Source organism: Phyllobates terribilis, unplaced genomic scaffold, assembly GCF_046119375.1.
Source record: "Phyllobates terribilis strain yellow unplaced genomic scaffold, ASM4611937v1 Scaffold_17__1_contigs__length_24005725, whole genome shotgun sequence".
In the NCBI taxonomy this organism is placed as follows: domain Eukaryota; kingdom Metazoa; phylum Chordata; class Amphibia; order Anura; family Dendrobatidae; genus Phyllobates; species Phyllobates terribilis.
Window position 1 is genome coordinate 14,474,582 of NW_027362777.1, and position 13,698 is coordinate 14,488,279.

At 45.5% G+C, this 13,698-nt stretch overlaps 1 long non-coding RNA gene across 1 annotated transcript; it reads right to left on the reverse strand.

Annotated features, from left to right (window-relative positions):
- Positions 1-2,154: 2,154 nt before the first annotated feature.
- Positions 2,155-13,348, reverse strand: LOC141176232 (uncharacterized). The gene is made up of 3 exons (XR_012253106.1): positions 13,271-13,348; positions 12,173-12,287; positions 2,155-2,255 (listed from the first exon to the last, which is right to left on the reverse strand). It is a non-coding gene; the product is annotated as an uncharacterized lncRNA (long non-coding RNA).
- Between the last annotated feature and the right edge of the window lie 350 nt (positions 13,349-13,698).

Below are 13,698 nucleotides of genomic sequence, written 5' to 3' on the forward strand. Positions count from 1 at the left end.
AGATGTTAATCTGCAGATAAGGTTACTGACAGGCTTCATGAGGACACAATGTAGCCCGTGCTCCACATGGGCTGCCAGATGATCACCTCTCCTCTACTGCTAGTGTAGCCGCCATGCAAGGTGCACAATGGGAGAGAACTGTCCGGGCCCTGCTTACCGGCAGCAGCAACATACAGCACATCCACGGACAGAAAATGTACAAGAGAAGTAAGAGGAGCCGTCTGGATGGTATATAGCACCCTGTAATGCTGGGTTTAGTCATTATACCCATTCTGCCCATCAGCAGCATCATATCCATAGGCAGTCACTTCTGGAGGTGTTTAGACAGGCGAGCCGCACTTCTGTCCGCACAGAACGATGGTTAATATGATAGAATCTCAGCAGCACACGATCTGATCACACAGGGCGATGATGTGCTGCCAATAACGCTACAGCTTAAGCAGTCTTGAAAATGACCGCCCCATCGCACCAGCTTTGTGCTCCAAGTCTCTTCTATTCACCGCCACAGATTTCTGATAAATTGACATCACTGTGACTCCAACTTGTCACTACAACTGAAGACTTCTTTGGTCTCTGAAGTGTAAATGATTGTGAACACACCGCCATTTCCACAGCTCCCATAGCGTTAGCCTATGTTCACATGTGCAGTAATCATCAGTTAGGATGGATCCAGCAGCGATCCATTCACACACAAAAAAAAAAATAATTGACACAACTTTTTTGTCCACCTGAAAAGAAACTCATTTCAACTCGGTCCATTTTCTTAACACTGACGTCTATGGAAAACGGATCCGTTTATTAGCCATCTGTTTTCTTCCTTTTGAAACTGATCCAGTAAATAGAACAATTAACCTTTTGCAAAATGAAAAAAAAATGGATGGCTAATTAACAAATCAGTTTCCCATAGGGTTCAATGTTACAAAATGGATCAAATTGAAATAAGTTTTTTTTTTTTTTGCCACATAAAAAAAGTTGGGCCTGCACAACTGTTCTGTTATCAGATTGCGGCTGGATACGGACTATGTTCACACATCCAGTAATCATGTTAGAACGCTCTAATGGATGATTACTGACGTGTGAACATAGTCTCATGTGCATCGGCATCATGCAGAGTTTCCCCGACACACCGTGTCTGCAAATTGAGAATCTGGTTTGGCTTTTATCCTAAGTCATATGGCAAGGCTCGTTAAAGGGTCGATATTGACTTTTAGGATTACTTCCAAAAGGTGGCGCTAAAGTTCTAATCCTCTTCCTCTCTGAAGAGACAATTTGCATATTTAATTGCCCAGAGGAGCATGCACGGCTTATACGTCTCCTCACTCTGACATGCCAGGCTTGGCTTGGCATTCTCCACAAGGAGAAACGCTAGCCCTTAGACCCCAACCACTCGGTACAAAACTCTCAGCATTGGTGTACAGTGGGTATTCCCATCAAACAATATGGAAAGGAGGGGACCCATAATTTGTAAAGTCTGAATTTTGATAATGTTAAAAGTCTAAAGGAGAGAAAAAGAAATGTTCAGGTACAAGTTAAGGTACAACTCTACAAAGAAACCTGCAGTCAAAATTAGAACTTACTGTCATTTGCTACATGGAACCACAAATTCAGCCGCAATGTGAGGGTAAACAATCGTTCAGATGAGCAGAAATAAGTGCTAAAAGCGGATGTGCCATCTTATCAAGTAGAAGTGCACCGCTCCCCAGCCTCCTCGCTGCCCGATTTATGGGGAGCAGTGCGCTCCTGCTTGATTGACAGCTTGGTGCAGCGGCATGTGTTGTGCGGCTTGTCCGAACTATGCGCTCTCTGGTGCTGCAAGCAGAGATCATTTTGCCTTTGCAGCATCTGGGAAGCAGCGGCACTGAAGCCGGCAGTGCGCTCCAGCCATCCAGCCAGCTTCGGGCAGTGCTTACAAGCTCTACTGGGAAGGACTTGTATTTTGCCACCGCAGAAGCAGAAAAGAATAAAATTAAATATACTTCCATTGTTGAGAATGGAAAGGATTTTTAATAACAAGTAAATTACTAAATTGCTTGATTTTACAAGAATTTTGCAATTTCACCACTTTAAGAATATTGGAATAACCCTTTAAACTTAGATGATATTTCACCATAACAATGGAAGGATCTGAGATCTCAGGACAATATAATTACTTACTAGGGGAAAGAGCCAGAGGTTGGGGCCAGGGTTGGAGGGCTTTTCCAAAACTCTTCTAGTAAATTCTGGACTATTTTCCCAAGATCTGAGTGCATAGTAAACTTAAAAAGGAGAAAATTGTTAAGATGTTAACAGCTGTAAACTCTCATCAGAAAGAATCATGTGGCTAATGCCATAATAACACCTAACATGATCAGAGATTCCTGGCTTTACCCTGTGTTCCAAATTATTATGCAAATAATATTTTCTCAGATTTTCCCAAATTACCTATATGAATTGCAGTCATTGTAATTTTCCAGTCAAATAACTATTAGAGTACAATTGAAAGGTTTTTGTACAAATTGCCTATGATAACAGTATATTTTTTAAAAAATAAAAAACTCAAACTGCACTCAAAATGCATGTTCCAAATTATTATGCACAGCAGAGTTTTCAACCTTTTCATTTTAATAAAGAACAAAAAAATGGTCATTTTTGAAATTATAAGCATTAGCAGGTTATTACACACTGAAATCAAACAGTTTTCAACTCAAAACTTTATTCTAGGTGATGTCACATTTGCACATAGGACCGCTTGTTCGAAAGGAGCTTCTGAACTCTCTCGTCCATTGAATTTGTCAGGTTTTGGATGGTTTCTGCTTCAATTGTTTTGCATGAGGACAGAATACCCTCCCAGAGCTGTTGCTTGGATGTGAACTGCCTCCCGCCATCATAGACACTCCTTTTGATGATGCTCCAGAGGTTCTCAATGGGGTTGAGGTCAAGGGAGCATGGGGGCCACACCATAAGTTTGTCCCCTTTTATGCCCATAGCAGCCAGAGATGCAGATGTGTTATGTGCAGCATGAGACGGGGCATTATCATGCATGAAACGATCTCGATGGTCCAGATGGATGGAGTGGAGGATGGCTGGTTGATGGACACCCCATGCAAACACGGCTACGGCGCTAACAAGGAGGAGGTGGAGTAATGTTTTGGGCTGGAATCATGGGGAGAGGGATTGTCGGCCCTTTTAGGATCCCTGAAGGGGTAAAGATGAACTCCATAATGTATGTTGAGTTTCTCAAACAGCACTTCCTTCCATGGTTCAAGAAGAAGAACCGTGCATTCCGCAGCAAGATCATTTTCATGCATGATAATGCCCCGTCTCATGCTGCACATAACACATCTGCATCTCTGGCTGCTATGGGCATAAAAGAGGACAAACTTATGGTGTGACCCCCATGCTCCCCTGACCTCAACCCCATTGAGAACCTCTGGAGCATCATCAAAAGGAGTGTCTATGATGGCGGGAGGCAGCTCACATCTAAGCAACAGCTCTGGGAGGGTATTCTGTCCTCATGCAAAACAATTGAAGCAGAAACCATCCAAAACCTGACAAATTCAATGGACGAGAGAGTTCAGAAGCTTCTTTCGAACAAGCGGTCCTATGTGCAAATGTAACATCACCTAGAATAAAGTTTTGAGTTGAAAACTGTTTGATTTCAGTGTGTAATAACCTGCTAATGCTTATAATTTCAAAAATGACCATTTTTTTGTTCTTTATTAAAAAGAAAAGGTTGAAAACTCTGCTGTGCATAATAATTTGAAACATGCATTTTGAGTGCAGTTTGAGGTTTTTTTTGTTGTTTTTTTTAAATATACTGTTATCATAGGCAGTTTGTACAAAAACCTTTCAGTTGTACTCTAATAGTTATTGACTGGAAAATTACAATGACTGCAATTCATATAGGTAATTTGGGAAAATCTGAGAAAATATTATTTGCATAATAATTTGGAACACAGTGTATACAGACCACAAAGTATGGCAGTATCAGCGATCAAGCAGACAAGGGCTGGAGAGAGCAGGAGAGACGCTAGAAAGACGCTCGAGAGAGAGAGCAGGAGAGACGCTCGAGAGAGAGAGCAGGAGAGACGCTCAAGATCAGGAGAGACGCTCGAGAGAGAGAGAGAGCAGGAGAGACGCTCGAGAGAGAGAGAGCAGGAGAGACGCTCAAGATCAGGAGAGACGCTCGAGAGAGAGAGCAGGAGAGACGCTCGAGAGAGAGAGAGCAGGAGAGACGCTCGAGAGAGAGAGCAGGAGAGACGCTCGAGAGAGAGAGCAGGAGAGACGCTCAAGATCAGGAGAGACGCTCGAGAGAGAGAGCAGGAGAGACGCTCGAGAGAGAGAGAGAGCAGGAGAGACGCTCGAGAGAGAGAGCAGGAGAGACGCTCGAGAGAGAGAGCAGGAGAGACGCTCGAGAGAGAGAGCAGGAGAGACGCTCGAGAGAGAGAGAGCAGGAGAGACGCTCGAGAGAGAGAGCAGGAGAGACGCTCGAGAGAGAGAGAGCAGGAGAGACGCTCGAGAGAGAGAGAGCAGGAGAGACGCTCGAGAGAGAGAGAGCAGGAGAGACGCTCGAGAGAGAGAGCAGGAGAGACGCTCGAGAGAGATCAGGAGAGAAGCTCGAGAGAGAGAGAGCAGGAGAGACGCTCGAGAGAGAGAGAGAGCAGGGGAGACGCTCGAGAGAGAGAGCAGGAGAGACGCTCGAGAGAGAGAGCAGGAGAGACGCTCGAGAGAGAGAGCAGGAGAGACGCTCAAGATCAGGAGAGACGCTCGAGAGAGAGAGAGCAGGAGAGACGCTCAAGATCAGGAGAGACGCTCGAGAGAGAGAGAGCAGGAGAGACGCTCGAGAGAGAGAGCAGGAGAGACGCTCGAAAGAGAGCAGGAGAGATGCTCGAGAGAGAGAGAGAGCAGGAGAGACGCTCGAGAGAGAGAGAGAGCAGGAGAGACGCTCGAGAGAGAGCAGGAGAAAAGCTCGAGAGAGAGAGAGCAGGAGAGACGCTCGAGAGAGAGAGCAGGAGAGACGCTCGAGAGAGAGAGCAGGAGAGACGCTCGAGAGAGAGAGCAGGAGAGACGCTTGAGAGAGAGAGCAGGAGAGACGCTCGAGAGAGAGAGCAGGAGAGACGCTCGAGAGAGAGAGAGCAGGAGAGACGCTCGAGAGAGAGAGAGCAGGAGAGAAGCTCGAGAGAGAGCAGGAGAGACGCTCGAGAGAGAGAGAGCAAGAGAGATGCTCGAGAGAGAGAGAGCAGGAGAGACGCTCGAGAGAGAGAGAGCAGGAGAGACGCTAGAGAGAGAGAGACGCTCGAGAGAGAGAGCAGGAGAGAAGCTCGAGAGAGAGAGCAGGAGAGACGCTCGAGAGAGAGCAGGAGAGACGCTCGAGAGAGAGAGCAGGAGAGACGCTCGAGAGAGAGAGCAGGAGAGACGCTCGAGAGAGAGAGCAGGAGAGACGCTCGAGAGAGAGAGCAGGAGAGACGCTCGAGAGAGAGAGAGCAGGAGAGACGCTCGAGAGAAAGAGCAGGAGACAAGCTAGAGAGAGAGAGCAGGAGAGACGCTCGAGAGAGAGAGCAGGAGAGACGCTCGAGAGAGAGAGCAGGAGAGAAGCTCGAGAGAGAGCAGGAGAGAAGCTCGAGAGAGAGAGCAGGAGAGACGCTCGATAGAAAGCAGGAGCAACTGTCAATCACTTCATCACTATATTACTCAGTAATGATACCTATAGCATATTACTCAGGGTGACAACATGGCAGGTCACAGAGTTACTTTCATGATCTAGATTTGCTAAATTGGAGACATATCATGATACAGAGCCCATGTCCATGACTTATGTCAGCTCCAAAGTGAAATATGTATTGAAAAAATAAAAAAAAATTATATATATACACACACACATATACATACACTGCTCAAAAAAATAAAGGGAACACTCAAATAACACATCCTAGATCTGAATGAATGAAATATTCTCATTGAATACTTTGTTCTGTACAAAGCTGAATGTGCTGACAACAAAATCACACAAAAATCATCAATGGAAATCAAATTTATTAACTAATGGAGGCCTGGATTTGGAGCCACCCCCAAAATTAAAGTGGAAAAACACACTACAGGCTGATCCAACTTTGATGTAATGTCCTTAAAACAAGTCAAAATGAGGTTCAGTATTGTGTGTGGCCTCCACGTGCCTGTATGACCTCCCTACAACGCCTGGGCATGCTCCTGATGAGGTTGCGGATGGTCTCCTGTGCGATCTCCTCCCAGACCTGGACTAAAGCATCCGCCAACTCCTGGACAGTCTGTGGTGCAACGTGACGTTGGTGGATGGAGCGAGACATGATGTCCCAGATGTGCTTAATCGGATTCAGGTCTGGGGAACAGGCGGGCCAGTCCATAGCTTCAATGCCTTCATCTTGCAGGAACTGCTGACACACTCCAGCCACATGAGGTCTGGCATTGTCCTGCATTAGGAGGAACCCAGGGCCAACCGCACCAGCATATGGTCTCACAAAGGGTCTGAGGATCTCATCTCTGTACCTAATGGCAGTCAGGCTACCTCAGGCGAGCACATGGATGGCTGTGCGGTCCTCCAAAGAAATGCCACTCCACACCATTACTGACCCACTGCCAAACCGGTCATGCTGAAGGATGTTGCAGGCAGCAGATCGCTCTCCGCGGCGTCTCCAGACTCTGTCATGTCTGTCACATGTGCTCAGTGTGAACCTGCTTTCATCTGTGAAGAGCACAGGTGGCCAGTGGCGACTTTGCCAATCCTGGTGTTCTGTGGCAAATGCCAAGCGTCCTGCACAATGTTGGGATGTGATCACAACCCCCATCTGTGGACGTTGGGCCTTCATACCACCCTCATGGAGTCGGTTTCTAACCGTTTGTGCAGACACATGAACATTTGTGGCCTGCTGGAGGTCATTTTGCAGGGCTCTGTCAGTGCTCCCCCTGTTCCTCCTTGCACAAAGGCGGAGGTAGCGGTACTGCTGCTAGGTTGTTGCCCTCCTACGGCCCCCTCCTTCTCTCCTGGTGTACTGGCCTGTCTCCTGGTAGCACCTCCAGCCTCTGGACACTACGCTGACAGACACAGCAAACCTTCTTGCCACAGCTCGCACTGATGTGCCATCCTGGATGAGCTGCACTACCTGAGCAACTTCTGTGGGTTGTAGAGTCCGTCTCATGCTACCACGAGTGTGAAAGCATAACCAACATTCAAAAGTGACCAAAACATCTGCCAGAAAGCATTGGTACTGAGATGTGGTCTGTGGTCCCCACCTGCAGAATCAATCCTTTGAGGGTGTCTTGATAATTGCCAATAATTTCCATCTATTGTCTATTCCATTTGCACAACAGCATGTGAAATTGATTGTCAATCAGTGTCGTTTCCTAAGTGGACAGTTTGATCTACTTGGAGTTATATTCTGTTGTTTAAGTGTTCCCTTTATTTTTTTGAGCAGTGTATATATACAGTACACACCTTCTCATTTAAAGATTTATCTGTATTTTCATGACTAAGAAAATTGTACATTCACACTGAAGGCATCAAAACTATGAATTAACACATGTGGAATTACATACTTAACAAAAAAGTGTGAAACAACTGAAAATATGTCTTATATTCTAGGTTCTTCAAAGTAGCCACCTTTTGCTTTGATGGCTGCTTTGCACACTCTTGGCATTCTCTTGATGAGCTTCAAGAGGTAGTCACCGGAAATGGTTTTCACTTCACAGGTGTGCCCAGTCAGGTTTAATAAGTGGGATTTCTTGCCTTATAAATGGGGTTGGGACCATCAGTTGTGTTGTGCAGAAGTCTGGTGGATACACAGCTGATAGTCCTACTGAATAGACTGTTAGAATTTGTATTATGGCAAGAAAAAAGCATCTAAGTAAATAAAAACGAGTGGCCATCATTACTTTAAGAAATGAAGATCAGTCAATGCGAAAAATTGGGAAAACTTTGAAAGTGTCCCCAAGTGCAGTTGCAAAAACCATCAAGCGCTACAAAGAAACTGTCTCACATGAGGACTGCCCCAGGAAAGGAAGACCAAGAGTCACCTCTGCTTCTGAGGATAAGTTTATCCGAGTCACCAGCCTCAGAAATCGCAGGTTAACAGCGATTAGACTTGTTTGGGCTAAAGAACACAAGGAATGGACATTAGACCAGTGGAAATCTGTGCTTTGGTCTGATGAGTCCAAATTTGAGATCTTTGGTTCCAACCACCGTGTCTTTGTGCGACGCAGAAAAGGTGAACGGATGGACTCTACATGCCTGGTTCACACAGTGAAGCATGGAGGAGGAGGAGGAGTGATGGTGTGGGGGTGCTTTGCTGGTGACACTGTTGGAGATTTATTCAAAATTGAAGGCATACTGAACCAGCATGGCTACCACAGCATCTTGCAGCGGCATGCTATTCCATCCGGTTTGCGTTTAGTTGGACCATCATTTATTTTTCAAAAGGACAATGACCCCAAACACACCTCCAGGCTGTGTAAGGGCTATTTGACCAAGAAGGCGAGTCATGGGGTGCTACGCCAGATGACCTGGCCTCCACAGTCACCAGACCTGAACCCAATCGAGATGGTTTGGGGTGAGCTGGACCTCAGAATGAAGGCAAAAGGGCCAACAAGTGCTAAGCATCTCCGGGAACTCCTTCAAGATTGTTGGAAGACCATTTCCGGTGACTACCACTTGAAACGCATCAAGAGAATGCCAAGAGTGTGCAAAGCAGTCATCAAAGCAAAAGGTGGCTACTTTGAAGAACCTAGAATATAAGACATATTTTCAGTTGTTTCACACTTTTTTGTTAAGTATATAATTCCACATGTGTTAATTCATAGTTTTGATGCCTTCAGTGTGAATGTACAATTTTCAAAGTCATGAAAATACATAAAAAGTCTTTAAATGAGAAGGTGTGTCCAAACTTTTGGTCCGTACTGTACATACACACACACATATATATATATACATACACGCACGCAGTAGGGAAAATAAGTATTTGATACACTGCCGATTTTGCAAGTTTTCCCACCTACAAAGAATGGAGAGGTCTGTCATTTTTATCATAGGTACACTTCAACTGTGAGAGACAGAATCTAAAAATAAAATCCAAAAAAAAATCACATTGTATGATTTTTAAATAATTAAATCGCATTTCATTGCATGAAATAAGTATTTGATCACCTACCAACCAGCAAGAAATCTGGCTCTCACAGACCTGTTAGTTTTTCTTTCAGAAGCCCTCCTACTCTGCACTCCTCACCTGTATTTTTTGTACCTGTTTGAACTCGTTACCTGTATAAAAGACACCTGTCCACACACTCAATCAATCACACTCCAACCTATCCACCATGGTTAAGACCAAAGAGCTATCTAAGGACACCAGGGACAAAATTGTAGACCTGCTCCAGGCTGGGATTGGCTACAGGACAATATGCAAGCAGCTTCGTGAGAAGGCAACAACTGTTGGCACAATTATTAGAAAACGGAAGAAACACAAGATGACTGTCAATCTTCCTCAGTCTGGAGCTCCATGCAAGATCTCGACCCGTGGGATAAGGATGATTCTGAGTCCCCTGCTCACGCCAGCACATGTCCAGGCCAGTTTGAAGTTTGCCAATTACCATCTGGGTGATCCAGAGGAGGCATGGGAGAGGGTCATGTGGTCAGATGAGACCAAAATAGGACTTTTTGGTATCAACTCCACTTGCCGTGTTTGGAGAAAGAAGAAGGGTGAGTACAACCCCAAGAACACCGTCCCAACTGAGAAGCATGCTGGGGGAAACCTTATACTTTGGGGGTGCTTTTCTGCAAAGGGGACAGGACAACTGCACCCAGCAACAGTCCCGAAACTTGAAAGATCTGGAGAAGATCTGTATGGAGGAGTGGTCCAAAATTCCTGCTGCAGTGTCTGCAAACTTGGTCAAGAACTACAGGAAACGTCTGACCTCTGTAATTGCAAACAAAGGTTTCCGTACCAAATATTAAGATCTGTTTTTCTATTGTATCAAATAATTAATTTGCATAATTGCATGAAATAAGTATGTAAAAATTATAAAATGTTATTTTCTGTTTTTTATTTTTAGATTCTGTCTCTCACAGGTGAAGTGTACCTACGATAAAAATTACAGCCCTCTCCATTCTTTGTAGGTGGGAAAACTTGCAAAATCGTCAGTGTATCCAATACTTATTTTCCCCACTGTATATACTTTGTTACTAAAAAAGAAAAAAACCCACCGGTCTTCTATGTGAACATAACAAAGACTATAACTAAAAATCTTATATATTAAAAAAAAAAACTAAAACAAGGTTGACCACATTTTCTTATGGCATTTTTATCTGAAACTTCCTTGGAAAATTCACTGGAAATATCAGAAATGTCTGAAGTGGGGACCTCAATGTAAGACCCCCACCCATTAGATGTAAGGTGGCTCCCAAACCTCACGTGTCGATGCAGCACAGCCATCTGCAGCCACATTTTACGTAGAGCACACGCAGAACTGGGTCATTAACACATACATTAATCCTTTCATTTCGTTCTCCTTTGCTGAAGATGTGTTTGACAAAGACCTCATCTACCAAAATAAAGAGGTGTATTCCCTATGAACTAACAATACCGTGGCATCTCTTCTTCCCAGGTCCTCTGCATTGTGCCAATCTTCTGGAAATGTGTGGATACATTGACAACTGGCCACTGCCAGGCCCCTGGTCGTAGTGATTATGCCTACTGTCCAAACTGATTAGACATGGACAAGGAGTAAGGTAACACCCCATTGTCAATTAGATGTAAGGCTATGTTCATGACGCGCCCCTGGGCCTGTGTCGCGCTGCGGTGCGCACGCGGGAGCTTACCCGGAGCCGGATCCGTGGACGGTTGTAGTCTCGTGGCGGTGACCCGGTCCGTGCCCAGGGAGTCAAACTGGACGGCAGTCTACTAGTAGTAAATAGTTGATGACTACGCCACCCGTTGAGTGCAGCCAGGGAGCTGCTGCTGCGGGGCAGACCGCTGAGGCCGATGGTAGGATTATGCAGCGTGATAGTATAACCCCCAACGGGAGGGGTATGGTCTCAGGGCAGCCGACGTGGATGATGGGGGTAGCAGGAACCACTCAGAGACGGTACGGTGTAGTTCAGGGTCTTTACTGGTAACAACGATAGACCCTCCCGGAGTACTTGCTAGCGAACGGGGCCTGGTCAGTCCTTGAACAGATGGGATCTCCCCTGGCCAGGCGTAGTTGTAGGCCTCCCAAACTGACTGTACTCTTCTGGCTACCTTGCTAGAAGCTGATGTAAGTAGCCCACGTCCCTGAGTGTACCGTGTGGTGCTCACCCGTATGGCCGGTGACTCGGGGCCTTCTAATGGCTTCCGCTCCACGATGGCGGTGCTGGTCCCACGCGTGTGACCGTGCCTTCGGGCTTCTGGGCCAGAGGACCTGAAATCCCCTGCCTGACGGATTCTGCTGCTGGGTAGGAGTTAGTCCCCACAGCCTCGGACTCCGGGTCCGGAAAGAAGTCTTCTTAGTCAGGGCGAGCTCTGCAGCTGCCAGCCCCTGACTCCTTGTAACTCTGCTGTTTCCTATGCTGCTTCTTGTCTCTACTCCACTTGTCTGACTCACCCTGCCTCAGCCCCGGGTTTATACAGGGGAAGTTCTTCCCCTCCCAAGACTGGGCAGGAGGTGTGGCATGCACAGGATCCCTGACCAAAGGACCTCCCACCTGCTCTCAGACATAACATTACATTACTGTGGAAAACCAGACCCCAGGGGTGCCACATTCACACTAGGCGTTTTTTCACTGCACATTACTTTCAATGGGTGAAATACACTGAAAGAAGTGACGTGCTCTATTCAGCAAAAAACAATGCAAATCACAAAATACTGATCATACAAAAACCAGGGTGTGAGCAGGAGATTTCTGAAATCTCATAGACTTTGCTTGTACTGTAAAACACAGCTGAAAATTTGCATTAAAAAAACGCTGAAAAAAACGCAATGTGTGAACATAGCCCTCAAAGGCACTGCACAGTGGTCTGAAACACAAATTCTGCACATTTGTGATTTTATAGGGTTTATAAGATTACTAAAACAGATGTGTCAGGAGACCACACAGATCCACTTTATAAAAAAACAAAAACACCTCAGTCATTGAAAGGTTAAATTACAACATTCCTAAGTCCAGTGCTCAAAATCTCCCAAGTCTCCTTACATTATGTAGTAAAGGACAGGTGACATTGGGGCCTTGCTTGTCCACCAGGTGATGTCTTATCGGTGGAAAGACTGTGATGAGAGGTTTGTCTTGAGGAAATTGTGGCGGAAGTAAACTGCAATAAAAACAAAGTATTAGAGCAAGACGCGGGATACATGACTGCAGCCTACAGAAACGTGACAGGTCCGGGGAAAATACCCAACACCCTCATCTCATCTCAATGGAAAATCCATTTAGGTGGCACGTAGCGTAAGGCATAAAGGGACGTCAGCACCTTGACATATGATCGTAATGGTGTTATAAGAGATCTGATGAGTCCATCATGACAAATCTAGTGTGGAAAACATATGCAGATCCGTCTGGAAGTGCACTGGGGCGTATCACTGCACTTAGACAGCTCCTTTCAAGTGCACGGACACGCCCCTCTGCACTCCCACACCAATCTGCAGACACTCCATTTCCTTTTGACTGGCACATCGGAGCTCTGCAAAAAAAAAAAGGATAATTTTTCTGGGGAGGGACAATCGACGATACTGTTCTACCACTACTTCCATATGTAAAAGGAAGCTGAGAGGACCCTATAAGCCTCCATATTGATTTAAAGTGATTTCTTATTAGTAGCAATTAAACAACTTGCATTAATACACATCATCTATAGTGACGTCATGAGCCGCCAAGCAACATCATTTAATGGCTCCAGTGCTACAAGACATGACTATGGATGACAAGTCATTGTAGGGTACCGATTACACGCGGTGGGGTCTATCAACAGCATGGGACAACGATATTCTAGAAGTACCTAATATGGTCTGCTTTCTTTAAGGGGTTGCCCACTACCTTGATATTGATCACTTACCCATTGGATAGGTCATTAATATGGAATCAGTGGGGGCCATCTTCACAAGTGAATAGGAGCATGCGGCTCCCTCTCTGGGGGGCTGTCAGAACCCCATCGATTTGATATTGATACCCAATGCTGATGTTATCAATATCAAAGTAGAGGACAATCCCTTTAATTCCCATTAGGTTCACATTTAATAACCCCAACAAATGCAACGTAATCTCTCAACTAAGACAATAGCACCCCGTGTCACTTACATATTGATGCTGATGGTGAAGTTCTTAAAGGTGATTGGCAGTCTGTACTCCACATCTTTCTGAATTTCAGTAATACTGGAAAGATAAAAAAAAGAAAACATTAATGATGACAATTCTACAAACTGCTGTGTCCCAAAAGAAAACACAACAGGTGGATATGTGTAAACCTAACCGATGCTCCAGTATTGTGGGTGCTGGAGCGTGCAGTCTCACAAGACACGATTTGTCTACCGTCTTGAATTGGAGGTGCCCCAGCCCCCAATAGTGATCTAGGTCTGATTCGGCAGAACAGCATGAGGTCCGGCAAATCTGACCGCTTTATGGATACAACATGCTCCATATTACGACCACAAGAAAAAAGCCAAATAAAGAAGTGTGAGAACAGGACGGCGATGGGTGTACGGAGGATGGCAGAGAGATGACTGCAG